Raw genomic sequence first — 16279 nt, 5'->3', positions numbered from 1 at the left:
TTTTAAGTTCCAAACTGTTTTCATCTTTCCTTTCTCACCCCACCATTTGACACAGATTTTTAAATATATGTAAAATTATACTATGCATACTTATATTTATCAGTTCTTTCTCTGGAGGTGGATAGCATCTTCCTTCATAGGTCCTTTATAGTTGATTGAGTATTTATAGTATTCAGAATAACTTGGTTGTTCACAATTATTCTTTGAACAATGTGGTATTACTGTATACAGTGTTCTCTTGGTTCTGCTCACTTCACTTTTCATTATTTCATGCAAGTCTTTCTATTTTTTTTTTCTAAAATCAGCCAGCTCATCATTTCTTCCAGCACAGTAGCATTCTGTCGTTGTAATGTTTTTGTGTGTTCTTTGTACATTGTGTTAGGGAACTCTTGGTTTGAAAAACACAAGATTGATATTTGCTGTAGCTTAACTAAGTATTCACCATGGTTTTTTTTACTTGCCTTATTTCAAATCATGGGGTTTTTTTTGAAAAATCTGTTTATAGTACAACCAGATGATTCGTGGGGGCATTTAGACCTAATGCTTGACATCTATCTACAAATCTATTTTCTAATTAAATTGGTCAGATAAAATTAGTCCAAAGTCAGAAGTAAATGTTAGTGTTAAATAGTTAAAAGAAAATACTCTGAATAAGGTTGCCAACCCTTGCTATTAGTGAGTGGTAACTGTAGCCATATTTTTAAGACATCTTTTTAAAGACTAAGTATGTTTAAATAGTGTTATTTTTAAAATTTCCAGCCAAATTAAAGTTGTATAGGCTACATTTAAATCTATATTTTGTTACCAATAGAGAAGCAGCATGACATGTTAGACACAGAACCAGCCTCAAAGCCAGAGGGACCTAGTTTTGAGTCCTGCCTCTCATACATCGATTGTGTGACATTGGGCAAGTCAGTGTCTCAGTGTTTTAGGCAACTAAGACAGTGAGTTGCCGGGAAGGTAGAAAGTGTTTCCTCATCCTGGAGTTCCTTAGAGGAAAAAAATCACAGGGTCCAGCCCATATTCAAGTCCATATTGCCAATTCTTAACAAATTTGTAGATAAAGCATACCTTTGCAGATATTTACATCAGTTGGTAAAGTTTATCCTGACTTTCTTCCCAGCTTTTGTCTTCAGTAGAATTGTTCTACTTGGCCCTGGGCAGCAGAGCTATGAGTAGAAGTTGTAGGAAGGCTAATTTTAAGCAAAAACAAATCATAGTACCCCAAAATGGAAAAGATTGCCTATGGTGGGTGGGTTGAGGTCCTCATAAGAGTAAATTAATAAATATTTACTAAGAGATAGATAGCAAAGATAGTCGATTATCTCAAGGAGTTTACTTCCTGCTAGGGCAGATACACATAGGAAAGTGGTATCCAAGTTGGGGCACTTTGGAAGATTCCAGGGATAGCGAGTAGAGCCATAGGGGTTCAGACACTAAACAGGAACCTGGGTGAAGTTGATTTAATCATGGTTCATAGTTCCAGAATATGGTGGAGGTGGAGGTGGTGGAGAAGAATACTTAGTTGGTGTGGTTGTGGAGAAAATGCCTGGAGATTAGGGAGTGAGGTGAAATATAGTTGAGTCTTTCTTGAAATAGTGGTGTAGGAAAGAGATTCACCCATCTTGACAGGGTGTACATTCTTTTGGGGTATGGGGCATGGTCTCTGGGGCAGGCTACATGGCTGTGAAAGAGATTCAAGAAAGCAGTTTAGATGACCACTTTGGGGGCATGTTGTAGAAGCGATTCTCAGGCAAGTCTCTGAAGTTCTTCCAGAATAAATGCCCCCCCTGCCATTAATTGTATTTCATAATCATTTGCCATTCAAATAAACTTGAATACTCCCCCACAATTTTCCAAATAAACTAGCCACAAAAAAGTCAATAGGTATGGAGACTTACTCAGTTTTCTTATAGTGCCTATGTTGACAATTATCCATTAGTTTTTGAGATTGTAGGAGAAAATCTTCCTAACCATCTCCCCTAATCCCATTGTGTTGAACTGTCACATGTGCATTCATGACAGTAAATGATGTAATGATCTGGAGCAGAGATGTCCAGCTTGCCAGCCCAAAACTCCCAAGTGCAATCCTAGCCAGAATAAAATGTAATTGGGAAATGTTTTGACAAAACAAAAATAGAGTACGACAGTTGATCTTGTGATTTTTAAGTCAGCATACAGCCTGCAGGGATCTGTTTCTGTTTGAGTTTGACACCACAGTGACTAAAGGAAAGTCCAGAAACAAGATGGAAAGAATCTCATCCCTAGAGGAAAGTGCCCTGAGCACTGGAGACTTGTCATACTTGTATAGTTGTAGAATTTTGGGAATATTTAGCCTAGAGGAAAAAGGGGAAGGGTCATGCTCCTGAGCTAATTAAAAACATTTGAAGAGCCGTGCCGTACAAGTGGGATTACATTTGTTCTTCTGGGTCTCAGTAGGATTAGGAGCAATAGTAGAAATTTCAGGGACACCTTTTGTCTCAACATAGGGGAAAACTAACAATTGGAGCTAAACTCTGCTGTGGAATGAGGTATCTCAGGAGGACGTGGTCTTTTTCACTAAAGAGGCTGGATAATCATTTTGGAAAAATGTAAAGACCGGATTACGGCGGCTGGGTGGCTCAGTGGATAGAGTGCACTGCCTGGAGTCAGAAAGACTCATATTTGTGAGTGCAAATCCAGCCTCAGACATTTACTAGCAGTGTGACCCTGGGCAAGTCACTTAATGCTGTTTACCTCAGTTCCTCATCTGTAAAATGAAAAGGAAATGGCAAGCCACTCCAGTATCTTTGCCAAGAAAACCCCAAGATGGGTTCACAAAGAGTCAGACATGACTGAAGAATGACTCAATAACAACAAAGGTTGGACTAAACTTGTAACAGATTTCTGTGAAGACAAAACATGTCTATGTACCAAACGGCAAAGTAATGAACTGTGCTAATACCTGGCGAAGGGATCTTACATTGATAAGCTAACAGTAGGCGGTATATAGTAGAGCAGCGAATACCTAGTCTGCAAATTGACAAAACATTGTACCGATCAATGTTGGAAAGTGACAGAAGTGCCTTGTTGGTAAAGCTGTGAGTCGGTCCTCCGTTTCTGGATTTCAACTTGGAATTAGTCAAGAAAGGTGAATAAACTATTCATACCCTTTGATCTATGTCAGCACTTTAGTTTGCTCTAAAGTGCCATCTTTGGGTTTACTGAATTCTGAATGTTATTTTAATATTGTTTAATGGAATTTTAAAATTTTTATAAAGGGCATGAGAAATTAATATTTATAAATATGTGGACTTTTAAAGAAAGCCAACTCTTGAATCTTGGAGAATACCAGTGAGGTTGGACCAGGTAACTTATGAGATCCCTTCCAATTCCAAGATTTTCTGTAATAATAACTATCAATTATATAACTCATTAAAGTTTACAGAGCACTTTGTATATATTATCTCATTTGAACTTCATAATAACATTGCAAAGTGTTACAGCTATTATTCCATTTTATAGTTAAATAAACAGGCTCAGAAAAATTCTACAACTAGTTATTCAACCAGGAAATGTCAGAAGTGCAAGAATTTGAATTCAGGTCTCTCCTGACTGCAGTCCAGGACCCTTTCCATCGTGTCTTTTATGGGACAAAACAGGTTGGCACAATCCTTCCATGTGGTAGTAACATTGTCGGAGTAAAGGCTGAGTGTCTAAGGAAGAAGCCTCTTTCATCCATTCATCCAACAAGTATTTCCTGATCATCTACAGAGGATGCAAAGACAAATAAGATATGACCCCTGCTTTCCAGGAGTTTATAACCTAGTCAAAGATGGATAACTGTACATTGGGGGGTAGGAGAACCAAGAGAAGTCTGAGCAAAAGTCTCTCAGAACTAGAGGAAAAGATCATTTGTAGCCGGTGTGATCAAGGAAGACTTAAAGGTAATGGTGGTATTTGAGCTGGGTTTTGCAGGATGGCTAGGATTTCTGTAAATGAAAGGAAAATAGAATTCTGGGAATCTTGCTAAGCAAAGACCTGGTGGTAAAACTGTCCTGGGGCTTGTGAACCCAAAATTATTGTGAAATAGAGGAAAGATGACTAAATTTGGACACACGGGACCTGAGGTCAAATACCAGCCCCTCTATTTACCACTTGTGTGATCTTGGGCAAATCACTTTCCTTTTCTGGGCCTCAGCCTTGTCTATAAACAAAGGGGTTAGACCAGACAGGCAACAAATATTTGTTGAGTATTTACTATGTCAAGCAGTGTGCTGAGTGTTATGGATACAAAGAGGCAAAAAGACAAAACAAAACAGACTAAAAAAACAACCCCTTGCTTTCAAGGAGCTTGTATTCTAACTAGATAGATACATCCAGAGTAAATGGAAGGTAATCTCAGGAGGAGGCACTTTCAGCCACTTTCACAATCATTGGAACAAATTGTTCTCGTCTGCCCATTTGCCCAGGGGAAGTCTTCACCTGCTTGGAGTGGACACCCTTCTAACTCACTGACGGGTCTGAGGCCTGTCTGCTGAGAAGGTTTTACCAAGGTATGGCTGCTGTGCATGCTACAGCTTCTTGGAGCCACAGATGAGAGCTCGGTGAATAAAGTGAACACCAAAGGTGGAGGAGCAGCCCTGAAAAGGACTCAGCAAGTCCTCACACCAGAGGTGCTAGCTTACCTTGAATATACCCCTACACTGTCTTACTGATTCATCAGCTCCCATAGGTTCAATAATCTGCCCTATGGATGACTCCCAAGTCTATGTCTTGAAAGTTCTAATCTCTCATTCCTTATTCCCAAATGCTTAATGTGCAAACTCAACTTGTTCAAAAGACGTCTTACCTCTCCCTAGTAAATCTGCCCCTTTTCCAAACTTCACTATTTCTGTTGAGAGTACCACCATCCTTCCACTCATTCATGCTTACAAGTTTAAATCATTCTTAATTCTTCCTTGCCCCAGCTCTCATATTGAATCACTTGACAAATCTATTCGGTCTCTACATCTCTTTTATCCATTTCATTTTCTCCACTGCCACGACTAAGACCATCATAATTCAGTCCCTCATAACTTTTGCTTAGACTATTATAATAGCCTCCTAATTGATCTTCCTCCTTCCAGTCTATGTCTTCTCCAATGCAGTATTTGTTGAGTCATTTTTAAGTTGTGTCCAGCTCCTTGTGACCTTGGGGTTTTGTTGGCAAAAATACTGGAGTGGTTTGCCATTTCCTTCTCCAGCTCAGTTTATAGATGAAGAAACTGAGGCAAACAGGGTGAGTTGCCCAGGGTCACACAGCTAGTAAATGTCTGAGGCCAGATTTGAACTCAGGAAGAGTAGTCTTGCCTGACTCCAGGTCCAGCATCCTATCCATTGCACCACTTAGCTGCCCTCCAAATTGGTATTCCCAACATGTAAGTATAGTTATGTAATTTTCCTTCTCAGAAAATCTTCAGTGACTCCCTACAGCATCAATAATAAAATATAAAATAATTACTTTTTAAAGTCTTATGCAATCTAGCTCCTACCTACCTTTCCAGAATTATATATTATTTTCCTTTATATATACTCTATTCTAAACCAGTGGTTCTTTAACTATTTTTTCCCAAGACTCCTTTTAATTTTTAATTGGGGAATAACTGAACAAACTGTGGTATGTGATTGTGATGGAGTATTACTGTGCTATAAGAAAGGATGAGCTCAATGATCTTAGAAAAATACAGATAGACTTGCACCAAATAATGAAGAGCAAAATGAGCAGAACCAAGAGAACATGGCATACAGTAACAGCAATATTGTTTTAAGAACAACTTTCAGTGAATAAGTCGTTTTGACTATTATAAATACCCGAATTTACTACAAAGAATATACGAAGGGAAATGCTATCTGCATCCAGAGAAAGAATTGATAAATAGAAGTATGTACAGAAAAATTATACATAGATACACATATGTATGTATGTATATATATATGTATGTATGTATATATGTGCGTGTGCATGTCTGTATTTGTTGCTAATGATAGCCATCTCTAGAGTGGGGTGGGGGAGGGAAGAAGAAAAGGAAAAAAAGAAAAATTTACTTGATAACTTTATTATATATTTAAAAGGAATAGCAAATTTTACATCATAGATTTGCAGTTTCCTGTACAATCATTTTTTATTATACTATAGAAATGCTTGTTTTATTCCATAAATTAAAAATAAAATAAACATTTTTATTTTTTTATTTTTATTTTTTATTTTTAGTTTACAACACTCAGTTCTACATAATTTTGAGTTCCAGATTTTCTTCCCTCCCTCCCCACCTCCCTCCCCAAGACAGCATGGAATCCCATATAACTTCCATGTATATCTTCGCATTGAATTAATTTACACACTAGTCAAGTTATGGAGAAGAATTATGACCAATGAAATGAATCATGAGAAAGAAGAAACAGGACCAAAAAAAAAAACCCAACCCAAAAACAAAAGAGAAAAAGAAAAAAAAGGGGGGGGGGAGGCTAGCATGAAGTGTGCCTCAATCTGCATTCATACTTCATAGTTCTTTCTCTGGATGTAGATAGCATTCTCCATTGTGAGTCCTTTGGAGTTGTCTTTGTACCTTGTGTTGCTGAGACGAGCAAAGTCTAACAGGGTTGGTCCTCACAGAATCCATACATCTGTGGTTGTTCTCCAGGCTCTGCTCTGCTCACTCAGCATTATGTCGTGTAGGTTTTTCCAGGTTGTTATGAAGTCCGTATCATCCCCATTTCTTATAGCACAATAGTATTCCATTACCTTCATATACCACAGCTTATTCAGCCATTCCCCAATTGATGGGCATCCCTTTGATTTCCAATTCTTAGCTACCACAAAAAGAGTCTCTATGAATATTTTTGTACATATGGGTCCTTTTCCCGCTTGTGTGATCTCTTTGGGATACAACCCTAGAAATGGTATTGCTGGGTCAAAGGGTATGAACATTTTTATAGCCCTTTGGGCATAGTTCCAGATTGCCCTCCAAAATGGTTGAATCAGTTCACAACTCCACCAGCAATGTAACAATGTTCCAATTTTCCCACATCCTCTCCAGCATTTAGCATTTTCCTGAATAAACATTTTTAAAAAGAGTCCTTTTACACTCTTAAAATTATTAATGATTACTCCCTGAACTTTTTGTTTATGTGGGTTGTATCTAATATTTATCACATTAGAAATTAAAACATTTCCATACTTTGAGAACATGGTTCTAAATAAACTGGCCTGCTAGCTGTTGCCTGAACTCGACATTCTGTCTCCTACCTCTTTGCATTTGCACAGGCAGTCCCTCATGCCTGAAATGCCTCCTTACCTCGGCCTCTTAGAATCAATAGCTTGCTTTTATAGTCAAGTCAGGGGCCACCACATCCATGAAGCTTTCCTTGATTCTAAATTTTTAGTGGTTTCTCCTTTAAATTGCTCTTCAGATTGTACTTACTTAACCACCAGTGAATGTAAGCTCTTTGAGGGCAAGGACAAATTTTTATTTTGTCTTTGTATCCCTAGCACTTAACACCATGTCTTACACGTAGTAGATATTAAGTACTTTTGGGGGGCTGAATTAAAGATTTTTTTTAAAATGTGAAAAAAGAATTTAAGTGATTTATCAAACGTCATCCAACTAGTTAATAGTTTCCTAATACTTAATCCTTTGCTTTCCTCTATATTTTAATATTGCTTTTCATTGGTAGGTATAGACTTTTTATTTGTTGACAAAGTTGATGTTCTCACCGTATGCTACATAAGTACATGGTCAAATGCAAATGTTTTGTGATGATTTTCTATTAGAGAAATAAATAGAGGACAGAAAGTTTCCATAGGATTCCCTTTTAAGGGTTCATCCATATGGATTAAATGGCAGGAATTTTCTTTTTAAAGAAAATGTTATACCTGATCATATTTTGAAGCCTGTAAAGATTTACAATGGCCTAAATATTAGTCAACATAGAATTTTTTTTTATCTAGGAAAAGCAAGCATTTTCAGAACTTATGTTTTGAATAATAATAGCATAGATTAGAACATACTCTGACTAGAATAAAAATCAAATAAAGATGCCATTTTCCTGTAGCTATTCATATGTTTTATAGAGAGCTTTATGTTGCAGATAATGGGGAAAGAATGTATTTTAAAAATAAGACATATTTCATAAGGGTCATTTTCTGGAAAACTCATGATAGCCTACTAAAAATGATTTTACAGAAAACATACTATGAGTCTCAATTAAACTACATCTTTCTAAGAACATTTAAGGATGAGACTAAAAGGACACCTATGAACAGAAAGGGAAAAATTCTGCCAAGATTTTTATAGCAAACTATTTTCTCCATTAATAACAATGGAGCCACCATGGTTGATCTCTAACATGAGAATTCCCGTTCTTCATAAAGAAGAGTCAGTAAGAACAGTTGGATCAGACCCAGTAAACACAAAGAAAGTCCTTGTTAAAGGTGGCATAGTCTTGAGTTGAAGGGTTGATTCCCAAGACATCTGAAAGAATGGAAGAAGATACTAAAAAATTAGAAATGATCGCAGGCTTTACTACTGGGAGGGAAAAAGGCAATTCAGAATATATGAATAGTTACCAACCCATATCCTTCAAAATTTCAGAAGAATAACTTTCTCACATATTGAGATTATTTTTGATGATAATAGGAAAAGGAACTCAGAAGCCTATCACAAACAATATTTTGCAATATTCAATAGTCACATAGCTGGCTAGAAAGTCAATATTGCTGGACCTGTCCTTACTATTGATTGATTATACTGAAACATTTGGTTTGGTATAGCAAAGTGCAGCCTATTTTTGAATTAATTTCTTATTTTTTTTTCAATTAATGATCATCTACCCTCTGTCCCTTCCACCTCCTCCCCCTGGGAAAAACAAAAAACCAAAACCTCTGCAACAAGTACACATAGTTACGCACAAGTTCCCACATAGGCAATTCCCAAAAATGTATGTCTCACTGCACATCTAGTTCATCAGCTCTCTGTCAGGAGGTAGGCAGCATTCTAAATCTTCAGTCCTCCATAGTCATGGTTGATCTTCACTCATTAGGACTTATGTTTTATTATTGCATTTCAGAGTTCTGAAGTCTTAAAATTGTTTTTCTTTAAATATTGTTATCACTATATAAATTGTTCTCCTACTTCTGCTTACATCTCTCTGCCTCAGTTCATAAAGGTATTCTCAGTTTCTTCTGAAACTGTCCATTTCATCATTTCTTATGACACATTAATATTCCATTACATTCATTTACAGTTATCCTTTCCACATCATCACTTTCCCCATCACAGTTTCACTATTGCCGGTGAGCATATGAAATTAAATGGGAATTTTGGGGGAGTTTTGTGGAAGCCAGCAGATAACAGAAAAAGTTTAGAAACCCAGAAATGCACAAAACATAGATATAGTATTTTATAATATCAACATATTTTCTTTTAATACCATAATAATTCAGACTTCTTTTCTGGTATGAAGGGAGGGCCAAAAACTTTTACATGTATTTTCCAGATCCATAACCCCTAACACCTACCCCACCCCTCCCAACCCCCACAATTTGGAAGGGATAACTATCCTACAATTTGTTTATCCATTCTCCAATATGAGGATACACCATTGAGTTTTCGGCTAACTTGAAAAGAGCTGCTATAAACATTTTTGTAGTTATAGATTCTCTTCCTCTTTGATTTTTTTTTGATGTAGTAGTGGTATAGTTGTAGCAAAGGATATAGGCACAATTTAATAACTTTTTGGCCATAGTTCTAAATTGCTTTCTAAAATTGGTGGACCAGTTCATAGATCTACCAACAGTACACTAGCATACTTGTTTTCCCACAACCCCTCCAACATTTGTAATTTTTTCTTTTGTCATCTTTACCAATCTGATAGGTGTGAGATAGAACCTTAAAGTTGCTTTAATTTGTATTTCTCTAATTATTAGTGATTCAGATAATTTTTCATTTTATTGTTTATAGCTCGGATTTCTTATTTTGAAAAACTGCCTGTTCATAACCTTTAACAATTTATCTAGTGGGGAATGGCTCTTAATCTAATAAATTTGAATCAATTCTTTATATATCTTCAAAATGAGACCTTTATCAGTGGAACTTATTGCAAATGTTTGTTCCCAGTTACCTGTTTCCCTTCTAATTTTTACTACATTAATTTGTTTTTCATATTTTAGAAAATTATGTTATCAAAGTTGTCCATTTTATCCTGTATGATCCTATCATTTTGCTTAATTATGAACTTTTCTCTCCATAGATGAAAAACGTAATTTCTTTTTTGCTCCTCTAATTTGTTTATGTTGTGATTTTTTTTATAACTAGTTCATCTATCTATCTGGAAAACTTATCTTGGTGTATGGGGTAAGGTACTGGTCCAAACCCAAAGCAGAAAGAGACAAAACAGAGAAAGAAAATGAAAGCATCCATTTCCCTAATGAACATTGAAGCAAAAATTTTGAATGAGATATTAGCAAGTAGGTTACAACAACATGTTAGAAAAATGATATAGTTTGATCGAGTTTGGTTTATACCAGGAATTCAGGATTGGTTTAAGATAAGGAAGACTATAAGTATAATAAATCATGTTAATGTAAATAATAAAAACTATATGATTCTATAAATAGATGCAGAAAAGGCTTTTGACAAAAACACTCATTTGAATTAAAAACTATAGAAGTTGTAGGAATAAATGTATCTTTACTTAATATAATAAATAGTATTTACCTAAGTCCAAGAGCAAACATTATACATAAAGGAAAAAAGTTAGAGGCCTCTTCAGTAAGATCAGGAGTAAAACAAGCTTGTCTATTACCACCTCTACTGATTAATATAGTGCTAGAAATGCTATCTTTGCAATAGCAAAAGATAAAAAGTAGAATTAATAAACATAAGCAAAGAGATGACGAAAGTATGTTATTCTGTAGATGATATGATAGTGTATTTAGAAAACTCTAAAAACTCAACTGAAATTAATTTAAATGATTAATAACTTCAGCAAAATTGTAGGATATAAGATAAATCCACAGAAAGCATCCACATTCTTATATATAACCAATAAAACCCAGTAAGAGGAGCTAGAAAAAGAAATTCTGTTCAAAATAACTAGAAGCTATTGAAGCAGCTGAGTGACTCATTGAATAGAGCTCTGGGCCTATAGTCAGAAAGACCTGAGTTCAAATCCAGCCTCAGAATCCCCTGGAGAAGGAAATGGCAAGCCACTCCAGTATCTTTACCAAGAAAACCTTATGAATGGTATGGTCCATGGTGTTATGAAGAATTAGACATGACCAAACAACTGAACAACAACAAAAGTGGGGCAGCTACATGGCTCAGTGGATAGAGTACAGTGCCTGAAGTCAGGAAGACCTGAGTTCAAACCTGGCCTCAGATACTTACTAGCTGTGTGACCCTGGGAAAGTCACTTAACCCTTTTTGCCTCAGTTTCTTCATCTGTAAAATAAGTTAGAGAAGGAAATTGAAATACAGTTTCTTGGCCAAGGAAACCCCAAATGGAGTCATGAAGAGTTGGATATGACTGAACAACAACATAGAAGCTATAAAATACATGGGAGTATATCTTCCAAAATTCACCAAAGGACTCAATGAATCTAACTATAAAACATTCTTTGCAGTATAAAGATAGATCTAAATCACTGGGGAAATATTAATTGCTCATACAAAGGCTGAGCCAATAAAAATGACAAATAATTTGTTACTCAATGCTGCACCAAACTCCCCAAAGAATGTAGAGCTAGAAAAATAATAACAAAATTCGTATGGAAGAATAAAAGGTTAATAATTTAAAGGTCAACAATGAAGAAAGGTGAAAGGAAGAGAATCTGTCAGCAGCAGATCTCAAACTATACCATAAGGCAGTAATCATTAAAATAATTCTATACTGGTTTGTTTTTAAGGCAATCAGTGGAACAGATTAGGTACACAACCTACAGAAACAAACAATATCCTAGTGTGTGATAAATACAAAGACTCCCGTTACTGGGAAGGACTCATTTGACAGAAAGTTGTTGGGAAAATTGTATAGCAATCTGGCAGAAATTAGGTTATATTTAAAGAGTAGCTGGTTGGTTGCCATTGGTTAGGACAGGAAAGAAAAGAGCATTAGCTCTTTCACTCATTCTTCATGTTTCTTTCTCATCCTTTACCTCATTAGGCTTGTGATTACAGGGCTGCAAACCTGGAGCAATATTTAAACAATAAGCTGGAGTTGCAATAGGTAAACTTTAGCTAACATAAAGTTGATTAAATTTTAAACTGAAAATGTGAAAAGAAAGAAAATTTTAAATATAAGTATCACCTTTTAATTGCTTTTGCAGATCACCTCTCTCACTGACACACCAAATTTTTCATTTTTAAGAATAGAAGGAATTATTAAATAGTAATAATAATAGTTAGCATAATGCTTTTATATATATGACTCATTTGATTGTCATAACAACCCTGTTAAGTGGTACTATAATCCCCACTTTATAGATGAGGAAACTGAGGAGACAGAGTTTAAGTGACATTCATGGCTACATAGCTAAGTGTCAGAGGTGGGATTTGAACCTAGGTCTTCCTTACTGTAAGCTCAGCAATATTTCCATTTAGCTCAAGTTTAAAAACTTAAGTTTTTGTTTGTTTTTATTTTTGTTTCTTTACGAAGCGCCTTCCACAGGAATTTGGAATTGTGCTCAAGAGGTCACTAAAATATGCATACTCTTTGACCCAGCTATACAACTATCAGTCCCATACCTCAAAGAGGTACATGAAAGAAAGAGGTAAAGGACTCTTTTGAACAAAAAAATATTTATAGCACTTCTCTTTGTAGTACCAAAGAACTGGAAATTAAGGCAGTGCCCCTCAACTGGAGAAATGGCTAAACAAATCATGGTATGTGAATGTAATGAAATATTATTACAATGTAAGAAATAATAAAAATAGAAGGATGAAAAAATGGTTGCAAAGAAACCTTGTATGACCTACATGAACTTATGCATAGTGAAGTAAGAAGAATCAGGAAAACAATTTATAGATAACAACAACATTAAAAAGAAAAATGGGAGCCAAGATGGCAGCTGGAAAGCAAGGACTTGCTTAAGCTCTCCCCCAAATCCCTGTAAAAAAAATGGCTCTGAACAAATTCTAGAGCTTCAGAACCCACAAAATAGCAGAGGGAAACAGGTCTCCAGCCAAAGAGAGCCTGGATGGTCGCCAGGAAGGGTCTATTACACTGTGCTGGGAGCAGAGCGCAGCCCAGCATGGGCCATGCCAGGACAGACCAGACTGGGAATCAGCCAGCCGGAACAGCCCTTAGGGCCATGAATCATTGAGCTGTGGCAGTTACCAGACTTCTCAGCCCACAAACCCCAAAGAGCGGGTTAGTGGGAAACTGCGGGATCCAGTTGAGAGCAGTCCGGCCACCAGCCCCGGGGGTGGCGGAGGTGGTGCAGCTGTGGCGGTGGCAGCAGCAGGGAGCTCCTGAGGCTGCTTCCAGAGCTCCAGTGTCAGCTGCCTCCTGAGTCCCTGGCTCATATGGTGGGAGGAATCTAGCAGCGGATCAGAGCAGGAGTGTAAGGAGTGCTTTGTGGGCACAGAGGCAGTTTCTCTTGCTGTGCCCTGCTTGGATCTGGATTGCAGTTCTGGTTGGTGGTTCTTGGGGGAGGAGGAGCACTGCTGTGACAGAGCCTGGGGTGACAGTGGAGTAAAAGTAGCTCTGCAAACAGCAGTGCTTGGACCCTAAGCTTGGGACAAAGTACTCTCTATTCTACAAGCAGTCATACCCTGACAAAAAGCTCAACGGTCAAGCTTGGGAGTGAAGATATAATCAGACCTCCCTTCATGGGCCCCACCTGGAGCCCCACCTCAGTTACCAATTCACACCCACATAGGCTTAGCACCTAATAGATAGCGGTTTGGGCCCAGGGCTTAGCACTTAATAAGACTCAATCAAAGACACTGAATTAATCAAAGGAAACAAAGGCCAAACTCTTCAAGGGCACTTGGTTGAATAAGTGCTAAGAGCCCGTCTTGATCCCCAATACAGTATCTTACTCCACAGGAAAGTAAGGGGAAGGGGATAAGAGAGGGGGGATGATAGAAGGGAGGGCAGATAGGGGGAGGAGGTAATCAAAAGCAAATACTTTTGAAAAGGGACAGGGTCAAGGGAGAAAATTGAATAAAGGGGGACAGGATAAGATGGAAGGAACTATAGTTAGCCTTTCACAATATGAATGTTGTGGAAGTGTTTTACATAACGATACATGTGTGACCTGTTTTGAATTGCTTGCCTTCCTAGGGAGAGTGGGTGAGAAGGGAAGAGGGGAGAGAATTTGAAACTCAAATTTTTAAAAGCAGATGCTCAGAAGAAAGTTGTTTTTGCATGCAGCTGGGAAACAAGATATATAGCGAATGGATAGAAATCTATCCTACCCTACAAGAAAGTGAGGGTAAAGGGGATGGGGGGGAGTGGGGTGACAGAAGGGAGGGTTGACTGGGGAATGAGGCAATCAGAATATATACCATCTTGGAATGGGGCGGAGGGGGAAAGTAGAAATGGGGAGAAAATTTGTAGCTCAAAATCTTGTGGAAATCAATGTTGAAAACTAAAATATTAAATAAAAATGATAAAATTAAAAAAAAGAAAAAAAAACTTTGAAAAATGAGTACTTTGATTAATGCAATGACCAACCACAATTCCAGAGAACCAAGGATGAAGCATACCACCTACCTCTTGATAGAATGATAATGGAATTGAGATGGAGAATAAGACATACATTTTTTGATTTAGCTTGTGTAGGAATTTATTTTGCTTGACTATGTGTATTTGTTATAAGAGTTTCATTTTTCTTTTTCCTCTCTAGAGGAGATGAGGGGATAGGAGTAGAAAAGAAGAAAAAAAGAAAAGAAAAAAGGATCATTGAAGTATCTTTTCTTTAATAGAGAGAAAAGAAAAGAAGGCCATATAAGCAAGATAGCCTTGAAAGTTATATTATATTATAATTATGTATACATTATTATGTTACATGTTACATTACATGATATGACAATGTTATATCATATCATATACATCATATTATGCCATATTACATATTATTATGTTATATCATATTACATATTATTATGTTATATCATATCATATACATCATATTATGCCATATTACATATTATTATGTTATAGTATTTGGAAAAAGAAAAATAAACTGTATGAATAGACACCAGCAATTTCATGTACAATCCTCTCTGTATTTACAAGGTATATTCAAATGCCCATCCTGTTTGGCATTTGTTAAATTCAGAATAAAAAGTAAAATTAACTTAAAAAACAAAAACAAAGTGCTTTCTTTTTATAGCAACTTCAAGAGGTAGGTAGTACATAATGTCTCCATTTTATGTATTGTGAAATCAAGGCTTGGTGAAATTAGGTGACTTGTCTATAGCCACATAGCAAGTAATGGTCCAAACAGAGGCTCAAGCCCAGGTCTTCTGACTCAAAATTCAACTCGCTTTCCATCATGGACCAGTTGCCTTTCTGAAGAAAAAGATGTTCTAGTTAGGCAATTGATAGGCGGCCTTTCATAAATCATTTCATTTCCTGCCTAGCTGCCCTCATCTGTACTTTTCCATCACACCTCACCAAGTACCTTCCCTTCTTCTCTTCCCCCTCCCCTTCCTCACCCCATTTCAGCTTCCTTTTGTGTGTCTTACTCCATTATACTGAATGGCAGCTAGATGGTGCAGTAGATAGAACACTGACCTTGGTGGCACAGTGGATAGAGCTCTGGGTCTGGAATTAGAAAGACAACTTCATGAGTTCAAATCTGGCCTGGTCACTTAACCATTTACCTCAGTTTTCTCATCTGTAAAATGAGCTGGAGAAGGAAATGGCTAAACCACTCTATTATCTCTGTCAAGAAAACCCCAAATGGGGTCATGGGGAGTTAGACATGACTGAAAAACAACTTAACTCCATTAGATTGAAAGCTACTTGACTGCAGGTACTATCTCTTTTTCATATTTGTAACCCTAGTGCTTAGCACAATGACTGTCATTTAATAGGCACTTACTACCTACATAGCTAGGTGGCATTGTGGATAAAGCACTGGACCTGAAATCAAGAAGACCCAGTTTCAAGTCCACTTGTGTGACCCTGAGCAAGTCATTAACTTGTTTGCCTCAGTTTCTTCAACTGTTAAATAGAGGTAATCATAGTATCTGCCTCACAGAGTTGTGCAGATCAAATGAGACATTTGTAAAACTTTTAGTACAGT

The sequence above is a fragment of the Trichosurus vulpecula genome, chromosome 8 (genome assembly GCF_011100635.1).
Source record: "Trichosurus vulpecula isolate mTriVul1 chromosome 8, mTriVul1.pri, whole genome shotgun sequence".
Taxonomy (NCBI): Eukaryota; Metazoa; Chordata; class Mammalia; order Diprotodontia; family Phalangeridae; genus Trichosurus; species Trichosurus vulpecula.
Note: the sequence above shows the minus strand (reverse complement) of the source record.